Source organism: Sapajus apella, unplaced genomic scaffold, assembly GCF_009761245.1.
Source record: "Sapajus apella isolate SASKATOON/1434 unplaced genomic scaffold, GSC_monkey_1.0 scaffold23, whole genome shotgun sequence".
Lineage (NCBI taxonomy): Eukaryota > Metazoa > Chordata > Mammalia > Primates > Cebidae > Sapajus > Sapajus apella.
Window position 1 is genome coordinate 14124230 of NW_022436963.1, and position 14430 is coordinate 14138659.

The window sequence follows — 14430 nt, forward strand, 5'->3', positions numbered from 1 at the left end:
TGCTTTTTAATTTTGCTGCAGTAGTCACAATATAGCCATATCACCCACAAATAATCTTTGAATACCAGGATTATTTTCAAGTGGTCCATACTGGCCTGCATATTTTCTGAATCTAATTACAACCATAGACCAGAATGCAATTCCAACTCTGCTGCTAAGGACCTGTGGTATGCTGGTCAAGCCACTACCATTATGGGCCCCAACTCTGGGAAATGACCTTCCCTAAGATCCCTTTCATCTCTAAACAAGCAATGGAGAGTAGTAGTCAAAAGCATGGTTTTGGTACCAGATGGATCTGAACTAAAAACCATTTTCTATGTGGGAGAACATGAGCCTCAGATTTTCCTCTAAAAAGGAAGGACAATAATGTTATCTAGCGTCAAATGAGCAATTTTATTCACATAAGCACCCAATATTACTACCAGTTTATAATGAGCACTCAAAGCATGTTAGTAGTAGTGGTCATATTCTTACTACTACTGATATTATTAATATCATCATCATTCATGAGTATCAATTTCCAAGAAACAGCTTTTCAAGTACATGTCCACTAAATATTAAAATCCTTGGGGAAATTCTCATGATTAACTTTTTTATTGCTCTGATCTGTTGTCTGTTCTTTCCCAGAGCAAGAATTTCTTATAATCATGGAGAAAACAAAATGACTTCCATGATCCAGTTAAAATACAGTTCTGTAGCAGAATTAATCCATGTCTTTGCATGCTAAGTCATAGAAAGCTGAATGACTGTACCCTAAAACCATAGCTTTACTCTTGAGAGTCTTTGTTCCCTGTGAGCCTACTTTGCTGAATATCCCACTGTCATTTCTTTGCTTTTCCAGCCCGAGTCCACAAGTAGAAATGCTGCCCATTAGGGCAACTGTGAGGATGCAGGGCTCTTACATGTGTTTGGTACCTAGCACAGAGCTGCACACAAAGCACCTTACCTGACAGAGGCAGCACCTTTACTGACAGAGGCTGTCAGTTAAGCTGAGCTCTCTCCTCCCATTCCAATTCAAATGAATCTGATACAAAATCCAAAGGAACTGGTAATGGTTTTGGGGAAACAAACCCAGAATAGCAGAATAGTAGTTTATGTAACCAGACTGTTTATAAACCAGCCCTTCTTAAACTGGGACCCGTGGTTCTTAACTTTCATCAAGCTTTCTTGGAGGCTGATGCCCCAACAAAAGCTGAGTCAGTGATGTAAATTGCATAACGTGTTGGAGGGAAAGCACATTTGAATAAATCAAGTCAAATGCTCCACAATATTGTTAATATTTAACTAAGAGAGTGGTCTAACATTTTTACCTAATTGCTCTCTCCTCTTTTTTCCACATATTCCACCCACTCCTCTACCATCCAAGCTTATTAAAAAAACCCATAAGCCAACATTCTCCTGCACTCCTTCAGAGCTGCTCATTGCATAATCATCTCTAGAGTTATCTGCTTGTCATTTCCACCTCTCAGAAGTACATACCATCCATACCAGAAATCTCAAGAAAATGCATGCATTTGGCACTATGGATTTATATTTGTTGTTCTGAAATAATTGCAAATCCACCATTTGTAGATTAAAGGATATGGCACTTAACTGTCAAAAGCCCTGTATTATAAAGGCTTATTTCAATCCCACCCCATCCTTCACAGCCCGGCTTAAGGTTTCCTAAGAGCTTCTCCAGCAGTTACTCCTCTTCCTTCTCTGACAGGTGTACCACCTAATATTTTGCTCAGGCAACTGAACAATGGCATCAAGGTTGTAATTGGTAATTCACAATTGTTTCATATGGGGCAAGAGCTGGTGCTTATTAAATCCTCACCAGCTGATTTTGTTAGAAAGCCATCTTTCTCTCCAAAATAAGGACATTCATTATCTCTGAATGTCATAAGTTAAGCAAATTATTTTATAAACTTAAAAAAACAAAGAGAACATTATGTGGGAGTTTGAATTAAATGTTACAGATACTAGTATTTATTTGTCTTTAATATTTTAAAACTGCTTTTATTTATTTCGGTGTTTTTAAATGGCTTAAACGTCTTTTATCTACTTATATTTCCTCCTAAGACTAAATACTATGTTTATCTTAGGTAATGGTATATATAAAATCAACTTATAGTAAAAAGATTTTCATTATGAGGCAAAATATTTACACAGTGATGTCAAGTAAAAGAGGCAAAATACATAATTACCATAATTATATAGATACGCTATGGCTTCAACTATTAAATATTCAAAAACTGGAAGGAGGTACACAAAAATGTTAACATACAATATTTATTTTTAGTGGTGGAAAGAGGTAATTGTTAAGTTACTTTTATATACTTTCCTGCATAGGTACATTTTATACAATGTACATAATTTTACTGTATAGTCAAGTAAATGCCACTTTTGCCTTAATACATAAGGTGGCCTTCAAGCGAGGTGAATTGAAGCTGCTCAAGTTGTCCAGCTAATATGTCCAAGGTTCATCGGTGTGTGAGTACTAGAGCTGAAATCCGAACCCAGAATTTCACTCCTTAAAAATGATCCCTTCCTGCTAGAAAATGAGTTAACAAAAAAGCCATCTTTTTTACTTAGAATGGCTGTAAAGGTACAATCACACATCAAGAGTCGTTTAGTTTCAGATGTGCTTGCAATCTCATTTTAAAGGCAGCAAAGAAAACTGGCATGCTGTTTCAGGCAACATGTGCCATCTAGATGGTTCTACAGGCATTATGCAAGTCAGTCATAGGAGCAATTAAATGGTTCAAAATGCATCCTCTCTATCATCTGAAAGACACACATAAGGGCTTTTAGGAAATTCATGTTGGACCCTTTTCTGAATTATAAGAGAGTAGATTATCCATCTCTTCATATGAGAGAGTATTTGAAAGCATCAGACCAGGGTCATGACTCTCCAGGCAAATGATTTATGTATATATGTATAACAGCCTTTTAGTTAGTGACCCTCCTGATTCTCTGACTTACTGGTAGAAATTAAATGAGCTAATTTCTGAGGCTGTGGATGGCGGTTGATGGAGAAATCACAGGGGAAGGGCACTGGTCAAAAATATTTAAATACAAACAAATGGAAAATTATTTCATGCTCATGAATTAGAAGAATCAGTATTATTAAAATAGCCACATTGCCCACAGCAATCTATAGACTCAATGCTATTTCTATCAAATTACCAATGTCATTTATTACAGATTAAAAAAAAAAAAAACTATTCTAAAATCTGTATGGAACCAAATAAGAGCCCAAATGGCAAAAGCAATACTAAGCACAAAGAATAAAGTTGGAGGAATCACATTACCCAACCTCTAACTATACTGCAAGGCCACAGTAACCTTAACAGCATGGTACTGGTACAAAACAGACAATTAAGCCAGTAGAACAGAATAGAGAACCCAGAAATAAAGCCACACACCTACAAGTATCTGATCTTTGATAAAGTTGACAAAAATAAGCAATGGGGAAACGACTCCTTATTTCAATAAATAGTGCTGGGAGAGCTGGCTAACCATATGTAGAAGAATAAAACTGGACCCCTACCTTTTACCATATATAAAAATAAATTCAAGATATATTAAAGACTTAAATGTAAGTTCTAGAATTAATCAAATCATAGAAAAAAATAGGAAATACCATTCTGAACATCAGCCTTGCCAAAGAATTTACGAGTAAGTCCTCAAAAGCACTTCTAACAAGAAAAAAAATTGACAATGGGACCTAATTAAACTAAAGAGCTTCTGCATAGCAAAACTATCAACAAATAGACAACGTACAGAATAAGATTAGGTATTTGTGAACTATTCATTTGATTAAGGTCTAATGTCCAGAATCTATAAGGAACTTAACAAGCAAAAAGCAAATAACTCCATTAAAAAGTAGGCAAAGGAAATGAACAGACACTTCTCTGTTCAAAGAAAACATACAAGTGGCCAACAAACAGTAGAGGCTATACTTTGTTTACCACCAAATCTCCCAAGCTTTGCCTTGTTGCCAATACTGAGTAGAAGCTCAATAAATTTTTACTAAGTGAACAAATGAATGAATGAAACGTGGAACTTTTCAACAAGAGACAGTGGCCATATATCTCTCTTATCTCTGCACACAGTTAGAATTTACTAAATTTATATTAATCTTGCCATAGAAGCTTTGAAATAATAAGGTAAAAGATAGTTGCCACTGCACTAAATCAACATATGCCCTGAAATCCATTGGTAGATACCCAAAGTAAGCACTTGTAATATATCACCTGAAACACTAGCTTCCTCAGTCCTGTCAAACTCATTGTTTTCTTTGCCAAACAACCAGTCTTTGAAAGGTGACGTGAAGATCTAAAAACACAGTAAAAATGTAACACAAGCCACACACGTAACTTTAAGTTTTTAGAGCTACCTTAATAAAGAGAAATAGATGAAATTTTCATAATATATTTAACCCAGTATATCCACAATATTATCATTTAAAACCATAATCAGTACACATGCTCTCTCACTTGGGAAGCATGTATATCGAAATTGGAATGATTACAAAGAAGATTAACATAGTCCCTACGCAAGGATGATATAAATTTGTGAAGCAATTCATATAAAATTCTTTTAACTATTCATGTGATATTTTACTTTTTTAAATATATAATTCCTTCTAAATCTGTGCATTTCACATATACAGTGCGTCTCAGTATGGGTTTATAACTTTCCACACATCTAATTAAATCCTGGGAAGAAGTTACACTACAAGTGGTGATTCCTCAAGGATCTAGAAATAATACCATTTGACTCAGCAATCCCATTACTGGGTATATACCCAAAGGATTATAAATTGATCTATTATAAAGACACATGCACACATATGTTCATTGAGGCACTGTTTACAATAGCACAGACTTGGAACTGACCCAAATGCTCATCAAAAATTGACTGGATAAAGAAAATGTGGCACATATACACCATGGAATACTATGCAGCCATAAAAAAGGATGAGTTCATGTCCTTTGCAGGGACATGGATGAATCTGGAAACCATCATTCTCAGCAAACTGACACAAAAACAGAAAACCAAACACTGCATGTTCTCACTCATAAGCGGGTGTTGAACAATGAGAATACATGGACACAGGGAGGGCAACATTACACACTGGGGTCTGTTGAGGGGGGGAACTAGGGGAGGGATAGCAGGGGTTAGGGAGATTGGGGAGGGATAACAGGAGAAATATCTAATGTAGGTGACGGGGGATGGAGGCAGCAAACCACCATGGCATATGTATACCTATGTAACAATCCTGCAAAATCTGCATATGTACCCCAGAACTTAAAGTAAAATAAAATAAAATTTAAAAAAATTTAAGAAGAACCTAAATTATGGTGGTTCTCAAACTTACAATTCCTTCAAAACTGTCAAGCCATATTCTGAAAATGCAACACAAATTCGTTGCTGCAAGATCATATTTCAAATGAAGCTGGGGTATACTTTGTACTCTGCCATTCTTAGGAATTATCTCCATGAAACTTAATTGCTAAGTACAGGGAGTATCCACTCTCTTCCTCTTTCAACTATTTTCATTACTTTAAAGACCAAAGCAATTAGCCAATGATATGAATCACTAAACAAATCGTAACATTTAAAAAGTTAACTCCATTTTGACACCAACTTCACAAGACGAATTTTCCTGGACTTCCATCTTCCTTTTGCTTCCTCTCTTAGCAGAGTGAGTCAATTGTTTTGAACTTGTTCTGTCTTTTTTCCATGTATATAGTTTTTTAAAAAAACAAATTAAATTTCAATTTCCTACTATTCTGAGAGATTGCTGTTCTTAAAATAAATGAAGATAAAATATGTAGGTAAATATTCACTAACAAGGTACATACCAGATTGGTCATGGCAACACAGATTGTAATACCCCTGTACTGGAAACAACCAAAGTGCCCATCAGCAGTAAAATGGGTGAAATATTCATGACAGTCAGTAGAATTCTACGCATAGTGAAAAGCAACTACTGCTACATAAAAACATGAATTAAACTCACAGTGAGAGAAGAGGCCAGTCAGAGACATCATGCTATGATTTCATTTATATAAACTACAAAAATAGGATAAATTAATCTATGGTCTGAGAAATCAGGATAATGGTGACGGAGGGTGGGGGAGAAGTGATTGGCAGGGGACAGTATAGGTCTCCTGGGGGGCAGATATTATTCTGTGTTCCTTGATCTGGGTGCAGATTACATGGGTGTGTGCACATAGGATTTATACGATGATCTGATGTTCATTATGCTTCAATACCATTTTCATAAAAATAATCAGATACATGAGAAAGCGAGATGTTTGGTATCATACACTCCTGCCCATGTGTTTCTGTTAAAAATTGGTCATATTGTGCTGCTTCCTGCTTCTACCCTTTTGAGTTTCTAACTAAACCAAGGCAAAACAACTGATAGGACTTTTAAGAAAAAGGCATGTTTTTCTCTGTGTGTCTGTGTCTTTCCTTCTCTCTCACTCTCCCTTCTCCTTGCCATGCCTTCCTGCACTCCCTAGATCCAGCTCTCTCACTTCTTCAAGCAAATTTACTTAAAAGAAGGAAAGATGAGTAATAACTATACTTTTCTGATTGGATTAGAACAGCTTTGGAATATATCTGAAATCTTCAAATTGATCTTTTTTTGATAATATGAAGAAATTGAATGGTTAAAATATTTATTGTTGATTTTGCATTTCATTTTCCAATTTGTGCTGTAAAAGAGGTCAGTTTTTCTCTACCTATTTAACTCCCATGGAGTGTGGCTGTGGGGGATGCATATACTTCTATAAAGCTTTAAATTAACAATTGTATGATACTCTGACCCACTCTTGCTATGAACACTGAGCATATTTATAAGAAATATCAATATGGCCAAAAGGAAGACAAAATGTGTTATGCATACCAAAGCCTATATGTAATGAGAAAAAACCTTTTCCCATTTTAACTATTTCTGAACTGCTGTCTCTTTAGGAAAAGAGTTAGCTAACTGCAGGCTTTGGAGGCAGTCCCCAAGGAACTGATTTCTTGTGGGCTTAGAGGTTGTCTCCACTCACCACCCCCACTGATTCTCAAATAAATTTGTTTACCAAGGTGGGTATGTTATTATTCTCCCCCACACATGAAAGTAACTTGTGTTAAAACAACCTCATTTCCAAACATCATACAGGAGAGGACTTAACAACAACAAAATAAATCAATGTGCAACTTAGGACAGTCATTTAGAGCAAACACATTACTCCAGGGGGGGGAAAGGAAGAAAATTTCCCCTCGATGGTAACTTTGAATATATACATGTACATTTAAAGCAGGCATGGCTAAATGAAGCCGTCCCAGCACTGCTGGATAAACAGGACCTCACTACCTTTGCAGGAACCTACCTTAGTACAGAATTATATGAAACTGTGTAATCAGAAGCCTCACAATTTTTCCAAGAGAGCTTTAAAAATGCAGTTTCTCCTGGAGGAAACCAAACAGAGCTGACACATAGTCATCACTCTTTTCACATTTCAGTATCTTGTGCTAATCCTCCCGGTTTTCAAATCTCTTTAGTCCACAGTGACAAACATCTACTAGTGACCCAGAAGCTAAGCTGAAGCCCAGGTTTTCCCCCTCATCCTTATCAACGTGTTCTAACCAGAGCTGTGAATGAAGTGAAGGATACAGTTAATTTTATTTTTTGGCCTTTCTCCACCTCAACCTAGGGGGAATCATATAATATAGTCCAAGGCCAGGAAGTAAAGGCAAAGGCATATGAAGTCCCTAGAGCAGAGGTCACCTGGAGTCTCTAAGGATTTCAACACCTTGCATCCCTAGGATTTAAAATATCTCCTCTCACTTACATGGAGTATAAAAAGTTGACTGAAGAGGCTTTCTAAACATCAGGATAGCAGGATATTTGATAGACACTGTACCATTTGTTTGAGTTTGCTCTCTGGCTAACTTCAGAACCTCATATCTTGAAAGGTCAGATACTGAGAAAGGTGTATTTTTGCAGAATGATGGTGAGCATCGCAAATCAACTGCAACACACCTTCCTAAGATCAAGGAAGGGTCTCTGCATGATCTTTCAGGAAGCTACACCATTCAATATTGTCATATGAGATAAAATCTATATGCCATCTTTGTATTGCCTTAATTAAGGCAGCAGGGCTCCCTGGAAAAGAAAAATAATCTACTGCACAGTTTGGATGTTTAAGTTTGTAGAAACTTTTTGATCCTTTGAATAATCTGATTTTTAGAGTGCTTTAACCCCTTAGAACCATGAACCATGAGTCAAAACAACTTTCAAACCTGGAGTTTCTTTTAAAGAGAAAATGTCCAGGGCTTATTAAATAACTGGATAAAATTCTTCGTTTAATCTCTTCTTTTGAGAGTAAATAGGATAGACGGAGGCCCTTAAGAAGGTAGCTTATTTGGCATACGGTGTAAATCGGTATGAAAATTCAAGAAATTACCTAGTAGAAAGAAGCCAACATTTTGGGTCAGGGAGGTTGTCTGCTAGATAAATTGGTACAGTGTGAACATTAAAACAAGGTTCAAGTAGTTTCCAAATCAATTTTACTTAGAAAATGATGTAAATTGCATGTGGGCTTCCACTTTCAAATATGTACATCACCACGTTTCCCTCTGAGGGAAGAAAAACAGGATGTGGTTTAGGATGCTGTGACAAATCAACTCAAGGACCCTTTAATAATTATAGTAATACCTGTGTGCAACCCGCATGTGGTTTAAGTGACTTTGTCCAATCCTAGGGATTTTCTAGGTTTGGGTCGATGTTAAAATTAAGTGCCAAGTCCAGAGTGAGAAAGAAACCACCTTTGAGAACTGTTTTTCTAATGTTTTCCTTAACAATTTAAAATAACCACCAAGCCAGCCTCTGGATGGGAACATTTCAAATTATGACTGCAAGCAGAGTTGCAGTCCTACAAACTGAGATCAGACCCATTCATACATTAGTTCTTAAGCTTACCCACACGTCAGATCCTTCAGAGACCTACACTAGATCTACCGTATCAAAATCTCAGTGGAGGATACCTCAGGGACAGCATTCCTCCAACTCAATAGTAAAAAATCAAACCATAGAATCTGTAAAATAGACAAACGACTTGACCAGACATCTCACAAAGATTGGTGCATGAATGGCTGCTCCACATCAATAGTAATCAGGAAAATGCAAATGAAACTACCGTAAGATACCACTCCACACCTGTCTGAACAGCTAAAATTAAAAAGACAGACCAATGTTGGAAAGGATGTGAAGCAACCATAACCCTCATACATTGCTGGGAGATGTGTAAATAACACAACCACTTTACTTTGAATAATGGTTTGGCAGATGAGATAAACATATACCTACCTTACAAGATAGCAATTTCTCTGCTATTTACCCAAGACATGAAAACATAAGTGCACAGAAAGACTTGTATGGGAATAAGCACAGCATTTTTTTTTTTTTTTTGAGATGGAGTCTCGCTCAGTCACCCAGTCTAGGGTGCAGTGGCACAATCATGGCTTACTGCAGCCTCCGCCTCCTGGGTTCAAGCGATTCTCCTGCCTCAGCCTCCTGAGTAGCTGGGATTACAGGTGTGTGCCACCACACCCAGCTAATTTTTGTATGATTAGTAGAGATGGGTTTTCGCCATGTTGGTCAGGCTGGTCTCAAACTCCTGACCTTGTGATCTGCCTGTCTCGGCCTCCCAAAGTGCTGGGATTACAGGTGTAAGTCACCATGCCCAGCAAGCATAGCAATTTTATGCCTAACAGCTAAAAACTGGAGATGGTCAAAATGTCCATCAAAAGGAGAATTGGTACATAAATTGTGTTATAGCCAAACAACGTAAAAGTACCCAGCAGTGAAAAGTGACAATCTACTGATACACACAACATAGTTGATCTGCAATAGCATTCTTCTGAGTGAGGGGGAAAAAAACCAAACGCAAAATATCATACATTGTATGTTTCCATTTTTATGAAATCTTAGAATAGGTAATACTAATGTTTAGTAAGAGATAAGAACAATTATTGGCTCCAGAAGATGGTGGTGGAGGTGGGTGGGCAGGGATTGACTGTTGAGTGGGCATGAGGGAGCTTTCTCGAGTGATGGAAATGGTCTATATTTTTAAAGAAGTGTGGGTTATGTGTGTATGCATTTGTCCAAACTCAGTGAACTATAGACTTAAGATCTATGTTTGAATGAATGTAAATTATCCTTCAATAAAGTAAAATTAAATGAAAAGACATCTCCAAGCATATTTACAATGTAAACCTATGAAACCTATGTTTGTAAACCACTACATCAAGGAATATAAAAGAAAAACACTGCAAAATGATTTTTACTTTTTGCTATAATCCCAAGTATTGGTGATCATGCTCTCAACGTGTTGGAAAAGCAAAGTTTGGAGTGAGGGTTAAAGCAATGACAACCTGTGTGTGTGTGTTACAGTACAGGATTGACTCAGCAGGTTTGTGATGTTCAAATTCTGCACATTCCAAAGAAAGGCATTGCCCCCTTCATCAGCTTATGAGAGGTAACTTCTACACCCTCAGAATATTCTGCCTGATAAGAATGTCTTTGTATACCCGGGGCACTGGGCCATGCCAGATGGTTTATGCTAACAATGTGATTAACAGTGGACTTGGGCTGGCGACTGTGTAACTAAGGTCAGTCATGTGGGCACTCCATCTCTGTGTAACCAATTCCTAATTTAAAAAATCCTGAACATCAAGGCTTGAGTGAACTTCCCTGGTTGGCAGCATCCTGTACACGTTGTCATACACTGTTGCTGGGGGCAGTAAGTGCTGTCCTATGACCTCACTGGGAGAGGAAAACTGGAAGCTTGTGCCTGGTCTCCCATGGACTCTGCCCTATGCACTTTTTCCCTTGCTGATTTTAATCTGTGTCTTTTCTGCAATAAACTGTAACCATGAGTATAACAGCTTTTCTGATATCTTTGAGTCTTTCTAGTGGATCATTAAACTGGGGATAGTCTTGGGGACCTCATACACATGCATGTGTGTGCAAACACACACACACACAATACAAATACATTGAAATTAAAGAAACAATAAAAAGATGCAGTGCCAATGGGAGCAGTGAGTTTTCATAAAAGCCCGATGATCCTGAACAGGCTATAATTACAATCCCAGGAGTATAATTCTGTGTTAGATTAGGGGAATGGTCTAGAATTTTGTACACTGGCCTGAAGCTTAAAAGGTACAGATAGATATCATATACGGTGCTGTTATTTTCATAGCAGTATAGCTACTATGAATTTTCAGGAAGGGAGACAGCACTTTTCTGAAATATTCCACAAATAGAGAAACAGACAATCACAACACCCTCCTTGATCCAGCATTTCCTACCCCTCTAGTTTCACGGAACATGGTACATCACTCTCTCTCTCTCTGATTTTTAATATTTTAGCCAATACTCTGTGGTTTTTTACCTCAATCCTATATTTTATCCTTCAGAACCTACCATATAAAGTGGAATTACTATTTCTTGGTCTGGTTGTGTGTTTTTAACCACCCTAAGATATGAGCTTGGTCTGCAGGTCCTTATTTTGTCTCTAGCACCTAATTTAGGCCTGGCATTAATAACAATACTATTTGAAAATCAAAGCCCGAATAGTTGACTTCCTGGAATGCAGCTGGCTCTTTTCAGCTTCAGGGCCTTTGCATATACCATGCCCTCTGTTTGGGCCAATCTTCCCTTTCTCTTCTTTCCTAGGCAATTCCTACTTACTCTTTCTTCCTCATCTTAAACATCCCTCTTGGAAAATCACCCTCAGATTAGGTAGATTAGATACTCTTCATACTAGTTGTATTCGTTTTCTATTGTTACGTAAGAAATCACTTCAAATTTAGGGGCTTAAAATACCACCTATTATGTCTCATAGTTCTGCAGGCCAAAAGTCTGGGCAGGGTCAGCTGGGTTCTCTGCTTTAGAGTCCGTGTATTGGCTTTCTATGCTGCCTTAACAAAATACCACAAACTGGGTGGCTTAGAACAACAGAAATGTATTATTTTATAATTCTGGAGGCTAGAAATCCAGATTGAAGGTCTTGGCAGGGCCAAGCTTCCTGCAAAGGCTCCAGGGAAGAATGTTCTTTGCCTCTTTCAGCTTTGGTAGCTCCAAGAGTTTCTTGGCTTGCAGCAGCATATCTCTAGTCTCTGCCTCCCTCTTCACATGGCTGCCTTCCCTCTGTGTCTGTGTCTTCACATGGCATTCTTCCTGTGTTTCTGTGTCTGTGTCAAAATTTACCTCATCTGATAAAGACACCAGTCAGAGTCATGCTGGATTAAGGCCCACCCTAATGATCTCATCTTAACTTGATTAACTCTGCAAAGACCCTGTCTCCAAATGATAACACATTCATAGGTACCAGGAGTTAGGGTTTCACCATATACATTGGGGAACACGATTCAACCCATACCAGTCTCACAAGGCTGAACTCAAGGTGTCATAAGGCCTAGACTCTTATGTGAAAGCTGTGGTGAAGAATTCATTCCCGAGCTCAGTTTTTTAGCACAGGTTAGTTCTTTGTGGTTCTAGGAATGAGGTCTCTGCCTCCTTGCTGGCTGTCAGCTGGGGGCTACTCTCAGCTTCTAAAGGCCATCAACATGCTTCATCACATGGCCATCCATCCTCAAGCCAGTGTTGGTGCATCAAATCCTTCTCATGCGTGGAGTCTCTCTGACTTTCTCTCTGCTAAAACCTGGAGGAAATGCTCTTCTTTGAAAGGAATCCAATAATTAAATTAGATAATTTCCCTTTTGCCATGTAACTTAACATTATCAATCCCAGCACTTTGGGAGGCAGAATGGGTGGGTCACTTGAGATCAGGAGCTTGAGACCAGTCTGGCCAACATGGTGAAACCCTGTCTCTACTAAAAACACAAAAATTAGCCAGGTGTGGTGGCGCATGCCTGTGCTAGCATAATTAACAGGTTCTACCCACACAAAAGCAGAGGGAATTATTTAAGGGCAAGTGTCACTGGGGGCATTCTTGTAATTTTGCCCACCACATCATCCTTGCCAGGCTCTTTTTCAACTTTCTTCAAATGCCTAATTACTTATTAAACATTTGCTTTTCAGGTTAGATTATACACTCCATGAGGGTAGAGAACAAATGCATGTTATTCACAGCTGGTATCTTGAACACCAGGATGAGGCAGAGTAGGCACCTGAATAAATGAATAAATGGATGAATGGATGATCAAATAGAAAAATGGATGGATTTCTCCTAGTTAAATAGTGTAACAGTCATATTTAGCTTGCTCATTCAATATAGTAACATTAAGAGATAAGGTTGGCCAGGATTACACCTGTAATCCCAACACTTTGAGAAGCCGAGACGGGCAGATCACTTGAGGTCAGAGTTCGAGACCAGCCTGGCCAACATGGTGAAACCCTGTTCTACTAAAAATACAAAAATTAGCCAGGTATGTTGGCTCATGTCTGTAATGCCAGCTACTCAGGAGGTTGAGGCAGGAGAATCGCTTGAATCCAGGAGATGGAGGTTGCAGTGAGCCAAGATTGCGCCACTGCACTCTAGCCTGGATGACAGAGCAAGACTCCATCTCAAACAAATAAATTAAATAAATAAATAAATAAAAATTAAATTAAAAAATAAAAGAGACAAGATCTTGGCTGATCGGACATTTCAGGCAGGGAAATGATGGAAAGAAATTGAGTCTGCAGATTAGAAACCCGCATGTCAATGTCGAGATAATGAACCCAGAACCCTGCTGGCGATAGTCAGAAACTTGCAAATGCTTAAGTTCTGTCACCACCTGAGAAATGACCTGCCATTTATTCTGCCACTTTGTCTTGGTCTCTCCAAGAATATCTATTATCTTTTCAAAAGTTAATGGGTGCAGACAATTGTGTGACAGCTAATGAGAAAACAGAATGTGTGTGTTGTGGCAGCACTAACTCAGGTGGTACGACTTAAACCAACAGGCACACTTGCACTGCTAAGGTTAGAAACCTATACTCAGCCCTCAACTAAATTGCTAAATGGATAAACAGCCTCCTCCTAAGTACAAAATCCCAAATCTACTGGAAAAAAATATTTTTAGATATACAGTGCTGAAATTTCTGATGAAACAATCAGACTTGTATATTCCAAAGCTAAGCACACTTCCAAAGTTTTTTTTTTTTCATTGAGGGCAATACAAATGGTTATTTTATTTTCCCTTTGGGTGATTCAGTACAGTATAATTTTTAAATGAGTTTTTAAAATATTATTTTTTAAAAAATACAAGAAATGTCATTGGGGCCAGAGAGCCTGTAGCTAATAGCAGACTTCAAAGAGAGGAAAAGATCAATGCGTATCTCCAGGATTAAAATACACAGCTGTAGTTTGCAAATTCAAATACATTTTAAGGCCATCTCCTCTTTCTACCCCACAAGGCCTAATC

General features: G+C 38.0%; 1 protein-coding gene and 1 pseudogene across 41 annotated transcripts in view; one reads left to right on the top strand and one right to left on the bottom strand.

Annotated features, from left to right (window-relative positions):
- Positions 1–14430, bottom strand: part of CADPS (calcium dependent secretion activator) — a 471326-nt gene that overhangs the window by 408202 nt on the left and 48694 nt on the right. The window lies entirely within an intron of this gene.
- LOC116559644 lies at positions 4473–4587 on the top strand (annotated as a pseudogene).